Here is a 6,972-nt window from a genome sequence, read left to right as displayed (position 1 = left end):
AGCTGCCTGAAAACCCATGGGGACTCTTCCCAGGCATAGGTACCTCTGATCAGGCACTTGGGACATTGGTTGAGAGACACAGACATCCAAATGGTTCTAAGAACCCCGGGATCGAGAGCTCCATTACTGCTGAAGCCAGGCAGAGCATTTACTAATCATGAGACTAAATTCACTTGTCAGCTTGCAGAGCTCTAGAACCTTCTAGAAACATCGTAAGAGTCTCTCCGGTCTGTACATCCATAAGCAATGCTGCCCGGTCATCTGGAGCCACACTTACACCTAGCTTGATGAAGTGCTGCCAATTTGGTCCTGTACCATGTAGCCCTGGCTGTCCTGGAACTCACTATGTAGACCAGGCTGACCTTGAACTCACATAGATCCACCTGCCCCTGCTTCCCGAGTGCTTTGATTAACGGGGTGCACCACTACACTCCTGCCTATTATTTTCTCATTAGCCTATATTAATTATACACAATAACGTGTTTCATTATTGGCATTTTCATACACATATAATTTGTACTTGAAACATGTTCGGCCCTCCCCCCTGTGCTTCCTCTTGCCCTCCCCCAACTCCTGCTGATCCCTTCCCAGCCCCCTTCCTCTTCTGAACTGGCTTTACTTCCACTTTTGCATCTCTTTCCGCTGTGTGACTCACAGTTTTGCTAGCGCTGTTTACTGGAGTATGGACGACCCCTTACCTGTCCTTCACCACTGAAGAAGTCTGTTCCTCTCCATCAACAGCTAATGACGTGCAAATCCTCGGGGAGGACTGAGGTCCCAGGAGGGACCCACCCACGGGTTCTGTTTCCTGGAGTCACAGCCATCCTGTCCCAGTATTGCCCGCCTTTCATGCCACAGAATGTCCAGCCAAATCTTGGTTTTAGTTTGAGTCTCTCAGATTACTAAGGGAGTGTTTTCAGATACTTATTACTAATTTGTGTTCAGATTCAAATCATTCAGATGCCAAAGCTTACTGTTCCAAGTCACAGAGTGACCAATAAAGAGGCCACTGAGACATATGGCCAGGGCTCCTTTCTGCACCAGATTCTAGCCTGTGATTTTGAACACACTATGGAACCACTCTGGGCCTGTTTCTGTTAAGTGGAAATACTGGCCAGGTGTGGTGGCTCACACCTGTAATTCTAGCACTTGAGAGGCTGAGGCAGGAAGATCGCTACAACTTCAAGACCACTCTGGGCTATATGGGTAAGTATCAGATCAACTAAGGTTGCATAGAAAAATTTTGTCTTTTTTTTTTTAATTTATTTTGGCATTTTGAGACAGAGTCTCTCTATGTCTGGCTGTCCTGGAACTAGCTCTGTAGACCAGGCTGGCCTTGAACTCACAGAGACCCGCCTGCCTCCTCCTTCCGAGTGCCTGGATTAAGGGCGTGTGGCACCACCACCTGGCTATAAAAATAATTATTTTAAAGAATACATATTGCCAATGTAATAAACCATTTTGTGGGTTTAGAGTTACTTAGAACAGATAAATGTCCTAAATGTTGCTCCGATAGATCGCTTCTGCCCCATATTTACAAGATTGCCTGCCGTAAGCCCTCTTCCCATTATGACCAGGTTCTCATTGTGTAACTTGGTATTTTCCATACAATGGGAAAATGCAGAGAGGAACTGGGTGTGACCAGTCAGGTTTTCCTTTGCTTTTACTTCTAGGAGATTCTACAGTTCACCAGAGAGAGTTTTTAAGAAGCCAGGGCCATCACACACATGAGTCAGGGGATTTCAGTCTTTGGATGGTTATGAGGAAGGAGTAAGTTCCTTTTTCTCCCCTCCAGAGTTAGGGTTTCTCTGTGTAACCCCTGCTTTCTTGGAACTCATTTGGTAGACCAGGCTGGCCTCGAACTCACTGAGATCCAACTGTTTCTGTCTTCCTTCTATATAGCTTACTTTCACTGCTTCTTGTGTCTGTCTGTCTGGTGGCTGATTTCTGGCCCTGGACGTGTGTCCCTCTCCTTCTTCCTTGTTCTCTTCTTTCGTCTAGATTTCTCCTATTTATTCTCTCTGTCCACCAACCCCACCTATCCCTCTCCTGTCAAGCTATCGACTGTCCGACTTTTTATTAGACCAATCAGCGGCTTTAGGCAGACAAAGTGCAACAAATGCAACACATCTTTACATAATAAACAAATGCCTCACAAACAAATGCAACACACTTTTACATAGTTAATCTCCCACTGCGAAAACAAATGTACACATAGTTAATCTCCCACAGCAGAAACAAATGTAACACATCTTTGCTTAATTAACATAATAGTCCACAACAGAGGAGCAGGTTGGTGGGGACACATGCCTTTAATCCCAGTACTCAAGAGGCAGAGGCAGGCAGAAGAGGCCAGCCTGATCTACAAAGGGAGTGCTAGGACAGCCAGGACTACACATAGAGAAACCCTGTCTCAATAACTAACTAAATAAATAAATAACAAAAATCAAACAATGGAAAACATGGATGAATCTTGAAGATGTTGTGTTAAATGATGAAAGCCAGGCACCGAAGGACAAATGTGTGATCCCACTATGTGCCCGGTGGCTGTAGGGGCCAGGAGGGTGCTGGGTCCTCTGTAACTGTAGTTACAAATGGTTGTGAGCCCCTGTTTGGGTTCTGGGACTGAATCTGGGTCCTCTGCAAAACCAGCAAGTATTCTTAAACACTGAGCCATCATCCCTCTTGCCCCATAAAACGATGAATTTTATGCCGCCATAATGTGATGGTGTCAATTGTTAGCTTGCTAAAATCTAGAATCACCTGAAGATGGACTTCCGGGCATGCCTGTGAGAGATTATTCTGATTCTTAACCTTCCTAACGCTGTGACTTCTTAATACAATTCCTCACGTTGTGGTGACCCCCAACCATGAAGTTATTTTTGTTCAGTGTATGGAAGCCCAGGGTCTGGTTCTCCACCTGAGAACATGTTCGTGTCCTTGGGCCATGCTGCTGCTGAGCCATACTGATCTGGGTGGCTTGTGCTGCCAATGGTGATGTCTGGACATGAGCTGCTGCTGAGAGCCATGTCTAGGTCCTGCTGTCCCTGGAGTCTGTGAGAGATGGTCCCACCCTTCACCGTGGGTGTGGGAGAGCTGGTTTCACTCCTTGCCTGAGGCCCCAGCAGCCAGGACAGACCAGTTCGGTTACCACCCGGACCCACTTCCAGGGCTTTGAGTTGGCCCACCCCAGCATCTAACCCATTTGTCTTAGTTAGGGTTTTATTGCTGTGAAGAGACACTGTGACCATAGCAACTCTTTTGTTGCTGTTGTTGTTGTTGTTTTTGTTTGCTTTCCAAGACAGGGTTTCTCTGTGTAGCTTTGGAGGCTGTCTTGGAACTAACTCTGTAGTAGACCCTGCTAGCTTTGAACTCACAGAGTTCTGTCTACTTCTGTCTCCTGAGTGTTGAGATTAAAGGCGTGTGTCCCCACTGCCCAGCAATTTTTTTGTTGTTGTTGTTGTTTTGAGACAGGGTTTCCTGGCTGTCCTGGAACTCACTCTTTAGACCAGGCTGGCCTCAAACTCCCTGAGATCTGCCTGCCTCTGCCTCCTGAGTGCTGAAATGAAAGGTGTGTGCCACTACCACTCCTAAAGTAATATATTTTCTTTCTTTCTTTCTTTCTTTCTTTCTTTCTTTCTTTCTTTCTTTCTTTCTTTCTTTTTTTCTTCTTTTTTTTTCTTTTTGGTTTTTCAAGATAGGGTTTTTCTGTGTAGCCCTGGCTATCCTGAAATTGCTTTGTACACCAGGCTGGCCTCAAAACTCACAGAGATCTGCCTGATCATAGCAACTCTTATACAGGAAAACATTTAATTGTGTTGGTGGATTACAGTTTCAGAGGTTTAGGCCGTTATCATCATGGCTGGAAGCAAGGCAGCATGTAGGCAGAAGTGGTGCTGGAGCAAGAGCTGGGAGACCTGACCTGACATCTTGACTCACAGGCAACAGGAAGTGGGTCTGTCACACTGGGTGTGGCTTGAGCATGTGAGACCTCAAACCTACCTCCATAATGACACACTTCCTTTAACAAAGCAACACCTCCTAATAGCGTCAGTACCCTTGGGGACCATTTTCTTTCAAACCACTCCACCATCCATGGCTGGCCTTCAGAACCGTGACCTTGAGAGCTCAGTGATGGGGCAATGGCAGGATATCCAGGAGGAGTTCCAGTGAGGGTCCAATTTTGACGGGGTACCAGAATCCAGAGGTCTGAACCTGACCAATTTTGTACAATGAACATTTGCAAGCAAAGTAGAGTGGTCCAAAGGGTCCACTGTGTTACACACCACAGCTCCCAAGGCCACCGAGATTCATGGAGAGGTGTGGGAGAGGCGGGAAAGATGAAGGAGTAAAGTGAGTTTTGTTTGGTATATTTTGTTTTCAATTAATATTTTTAAAATTTTCGTTTGAGGGGGACACTGGGAGTGAGGCGCAGATAAGGAGGGACTAAGAAATGAGCAGGATTGGGGTGCATGATGTGAAATTCCCAAAGAATCAATAAAAAAGTTTAAAAATTATTTTTGTTGCTACTTCATAACTGTAATTTTGTGACTTTTATAAATAATAATATAAATATCTGTATTTTCTGATGGTCTTCAGCGACCCTGTGAAAGGGTCATTTGACCCCAAAAGGGATCACGACCCACAGGTTGAGAAGCACTGTTGTAACAAGATGAAGGGAACAGCCTGCTTTCATTTTCTCCCTGACTGTGCCTCACACTCTAGCTGCCCTGTCTTCCCCCCCCCCCCATGATGGACTGCACCTTTGACCTGTGAGCCATGAAGAACCCTTTCTCCCTGAAGTCACTTGTGCCAGGGCACTCTTATCCTAAACACAGTGAAAGTAACCAGGATGGCACAATTATTAAAAGGAGGCTGTGTTGGGAGAGGAGCCTGCAAATTTAGGTTCCTGTGGAGGACTTCCTCACAGCAAGTTCTCATGTTCAAGGTGGTGTTTCCTGTCACCATGGCTACAAAGTCTGAGTCACCGTGTGTGAAAGAGTGGTCAATAAGTCCCAGCCATGTGCGGTATTGGGCGTGTGATTGTCTGAGGGACAGTGACTCAGGGAAAAGTAAATGATTTATCTTTTAATTCCGCAAGTGCTCAATGGTCTCGACACATACGGTAGCACCACGTCAAAAGGGAGAGGAGTTCGCTATCATCAAGTGACAATGACAGAATTGTTCAAAAACAAAACCCAGCACAACAGAGTGTCGTGTTCAATACTCGGTGCTCACCGGTCTTGTGGGAGTCCATTGGGAGGATCTTTCCTCAACTGTGCGTGCAGGGAGGTCAGGTAGCAGTTTGAAATCCACCGTGTTGGAAGTATTGACACGGCAGAATGAGCAGGTGCTACAGATGAGGGATGTTAGAGTCTGAATCTCACCTGCCCCAGAAATCACATCCTTAACTTCTTCTTCTTCTTTTTTTTTTTTTGGAATAGGCATAATAAATATCAATTCCTAGCTGGGCAGTGGTGGCGTACACCCTTAATCCCAGCACTTGGGAGGCAGAGGCAGGCAGATCTCTGTGTGTTCGAGACCAGCCTGGTCTACAGAGCTAGTTTCAGGACAGGCTCCAAGCTACACAGAGAAATCCTGTCTCGAAAAACCAAAAACCAAAAGAAGCAAACAAAGAGCCAATTCCTTTCTCATTCCTCTCCGGGGAGAAGCATAATTTTATACTTGGGATGCAGTGTCGGTTATTTATTTCATTAATCATCATTTACTTATGCTTTGAGGCAGGGTCCCATGTAAGTGCAAGCTGGTCTTCAACTTACTGAATTGACTGGGCTGGCCTTGAACTTCTGGCTTTCCTGCCTCAACCTCCAAAGCGTTGTTATTATAAGCATGCATCACCATGCCTGACTCACTGGCTATTGATGTGTTTAGTCCTTTTCCCCCTACCCTTTTGGCTCTTTACTCTTTGGGGGACCTGCCTCCCAGCTCCCAAATAAACACATGGAGGTTTATTCTTACTTATGAAAGCCCGTTCTCAGCTTGGCTTCTTTCTAGCCAGCTTTTCTTAACTTATCCCATCTATCATCCATCTTTTGCCTCTGGGCTTTTATCTTTCTCTAGTCTGTATACTTTTCTTACTCCATGGCTTGCTGTGTAGCTGGGCGCTTGGCTCCTGATGTCCTCCTCCTCCTCTTGCTTCCCAATCTTCATGTTTTGTCCTTCTATTTATTCTCTCTGCCTGCCAGCCCTGCCTGTTTCTCTCCTGCCTAGGTATTGGCCAGTCAGCTCTTTATTAGACCAATCAGGTGTTTGAGACAGGCAAAGTAACACAGCTTTACAAAATTAAATAAATACAACATAAAAGAATGCAATACATCTTTTGTATCATTAAACAAGTGTTCCACAACATAAACAAATGTAACATCTCCAATTAATACTCTAAAACAGGTGTCTGTGTGTGTGTGTCTGTGTGTCTGTGTGTTGCTGTGCTGCTGAAGACTGAAGCTAGGGTCTTGCGTGTGTTCTATACTCTCAACTCTTGTCAGTCATTCTCGACAGAAAGTGAGTCTTTTCTGGTAACTGCTGACAACTTTCCCACCTCATTGGCATTATACTCCCTTAACTCCCCCACATAATTGATTAACTCTAGCAAGACTGGTTGCTTCATATATATTCTTCTCTTCCTAAATCAAAGAACTGTTTTAGGAAACTGGTTGTAACCCAGGGATGATGCTGTGGCCAATGAGATGCAATGAGATGTGTCTGAGAGCGGAGTTTGTGTTCCATTGCTAACTTGTCACATACTGTTTAAACTCACCTTGCCTACTGAGGGCAGGTGGCACAGTTAAGTGGGGGTCGAGTGGCATCGGAAATAGTTTTGCTTTGCATGATTGAACTCGGGGCCTTGTATGTGCTAGCCAAGCACTCCACCTCTGAACCATACTCCCGACCCTCGGAACCAGTCTTGTTTTCCGCATCCATCTGTCCCTGGATTCTAGCCTGGGACCACCT

The sequence above is a fragment of the Myodes glareolus genome, chromosome 3 (genome assembly GCF_982192425.1).
Source record: "Myodes glareolus chromosome 3, mMyoGla1.1, whole genome shotgun sequence".
Lineage (NCBI taxonomy): Eukaryota > Metazoa > Chordata > Mammalia > Rodentia > Cricetidae > Myodes > Myodes glareolus.
This window is presented reverse-complemented; position numbering follows the sequence as displayed.